The sequence below is a fragment of the Micromys minutus genome, assembly GCF_963924665.1.
Source record: "Micromys minutus genome assembly, chromosome: 13".
NCBI lineage: Eukaryota > Metazoa > Chordata > Mammalia > Rodentia > Muridae > Micromys > Micromys minutus.
The window spans coordinates 12,769,082-12,771,826 of NC_137982.1; the positions used below are offsets into that span (position 1 = coordinate 12,769,082).

Below are 2,745 nucleotides of genomic sequence, written 5' to 3' on the forward strand. Positions count from 1 at the left end.
GCCCAGTAAATATCTTCAACAAATTATAGAAGAAAAGTTCCCTAAGAAAGAAGTCAAAATATCACTATTTGCAGATGATATGATAGTATACTTAGGTGACCCCAAAAATTCCACCAGAGAACTTTTACACCTGACAAACAACTTCAGCAAAGTGACTGGATATAAGATTAACTCAAGCAAATCGGTAGCCTTTCTCTACTTGAAAGACAAACAGGCTGTAAAAGAAATTAAAGACTCAACAACCTTCACAATAGTCATAAAGAATATAAAATAAATTGGTGTGACCCTAACTAAGCAAGTCATTCAAGTCTCTAAAGAAGGAAATTGAAGAAAACCTCAGAAGATGGAAAGATTTCCCATGATCATGGATTGGGAGGATTAACATTGTAAAAATGGCCATCTTGCCTAAGGCAATCTACAAATTCAATGCAATTCTCATCAAAATTCCAACTCAATTCTTCATAGAATTAGAAAGACCAATTTGCAAATTCATTTGGAATAATAAAAAACCTAGAATATTGAAAACTATTCTCATCAATAAAACAACTGCTGGGGGAATCACCATCCTAACCTCAAGCTATATTACAGATCAACCTTGATATGAACCACATGGTATTGTTACAGAGATAAGCAGGTAGATCAATGAAACAGAACTGAAGGCCCAGAAATGAACCCACACACCTGTGGTCATCTTTGACAAAAGAGCTTAAGACATTCGATGGAAAAAGGATAGCCTCTCCAACAAATGGTGTTGGTTCAACTGACAGCATGCAAAAGAATGTAAATCAATCCATTCTTCCTGTACAAAACTCAAGTCTAAGTGGATCAAAGATCTCCACATTAAACCAGGTACAATGAAACTAATAGAACAGAAAGTGGGAAAGAGTTTAGAATATATAGGCACAGGGGAAATTTTTCCTGAACAGAACACCAATGGCTTATGCTCTAAAATCAAGCATTGACAAATGGGACTTCATGAAATTGCAAAGCTTCTGTAAGGCAAAGGGCACACTGTCAAAAGAACAAAACGGCCTTTTCGCTTGGCCACTCTCCTGTACAGGAGGCAGCCAAGGCGCCCAGCCAGAATGGCATGATCCTGAAGCCCCAATTCCACAAGGATTGGCAGCAGCCAGTGGACACTTGGTTCAACCAGCTAGCACGCAAGATCCGCAGATGCAAAGCCCGGCAGGCGAAAGCACGCAGCATTGCCCCTCATCCCATGTCCGGTCCCATCAAGCCCACTGTGAGGTGCCCTGCAGTTAGATACCACACCAAGGTCCGGGCTGGCACGGCAGCCTAGAGGAACCCAGGGTGGCTGCTATCCAAAATGGTTCGCATCATCGGCATCTCTGTGGACCATAGGAGACAATACAAATCCACGGAATCACTGCAGGCCAACGTGCAGAGCCTAAAGGAGCACGGCTCCAAGCTCGTACTTTTTTCCAGGAAGCCTTTTGCTCCAAAGAAGGGAGACAGTTCTGCTGAAGAACTTAAACTGGCCACCCAGCTAACAGGACCTGTGCTGCCCATCCAGAATATGTATGAAAAGAAAAAGGCCAGAGTCATCACAGAAAAAGAGAACTTTAAGGTGTTTGCCAGTCTTCTCATGGCCTGTGCCAATGCCCGCCTCTTTACCATCTGAGCAAAAAGGGCAAAGGAAGCTGTAGAGCAAGATGTTGAAAAGAAATGGTAATGCACAGTTGGAAAGTTTCAACAAATTTTCCATAAAGAAAAATAAAAAAGAAAATGGCAACCAACAGATTGGGAAAGATCTTTACCAATCCTACATCTGATAGAGGTCTAACATCCACTATATACAAAGAACTCAAGAAGTTAGACTCTAGAGAATCAAATAATCCTATTAAAAATGGGGTACAGAACCAAACAAAGAATTCTCAACTGATGAATATTGATTGGCTGAGAAATAACTAAAGAAATGCTCAACATTCCTAGTCATCAGGGAAATGCAAATAAAAACAACCCTGAGATTCTACCTCACAACAGTCAGAATGGCTAAGATCAAAAACTCAGATGACAGCAGATGCTGGCAAGGATGTGGAGAAAGAGAAACACTCCTCCACTGTTGGTGGGATTGTAAACTGGTACAACTCTGGAAATCAGTCTGGAGGTTCCTCAGAAATTTGGACATAGTACTTTCTGAAGATCCAGCTATACTACTCCTGGGCATATACCCAAAAGAAGCTCCAACATCTAACAAGGACACATGCTCCACCATGTTCATGGCAGCCTTATTTAATAATAGCCAGAAGCTGGAAAGAACACACATGTCCTTCAACAGGGGAATGGATAGAGAAAATGTAGTACATTCACACAGTGGAGTACTACTCAGCTACTAAAAACAATGACTTTATGAAATTCTTAAGTAAATGGAAGGAACTAGAAAATATCATCCTGAGTGAAGTAACCCAATCACAAAAGAGTACACATACTCATAAGTGAACATTAGCTCAAAAGCTTGAAATACCCATGATACAATTCACAGACTAAATAGAGCTCAAGAAGGAAGAACAAGATGTGGATCTTCAGTCCTTCTTAGAAGGGGGAACAAAATACTGATGGGAGGGAGAGGGTAGGAGGGACTTGGGAGTAATAAAGGAAGGTGAGGGGAAAGCGGGGACAGAATCAGATATTAGAGGAGACAGAGATGATATACAGAGGGTCAGGAATTTTAATGGAGGTGTTTAACAATGGGGAATGGGGAACTGGGTGTATCCAGCAGCAAGT

General features: G+C 41.2%; 1 pseudogene across 1 annotated transcript; it reads left to right on the plus strand.

Annotated features, from left to right (window-relative positions):
* Nucleotides 1-1,090: 1,090 nt before the first annotated feature.
* On the plus strand, nucleotides 1,091-1,693 carry LOC308428842 (large ribosomal subunit protein eL13-like; annotated as a pseudogene). Its single transcript has one exon. The product of its transcript is annotated as a large ribosomal subunit protein eL13-like (transcript).
* Nucleotides 1,694-2,745: the final 1,052 nt, after the last annotated feature.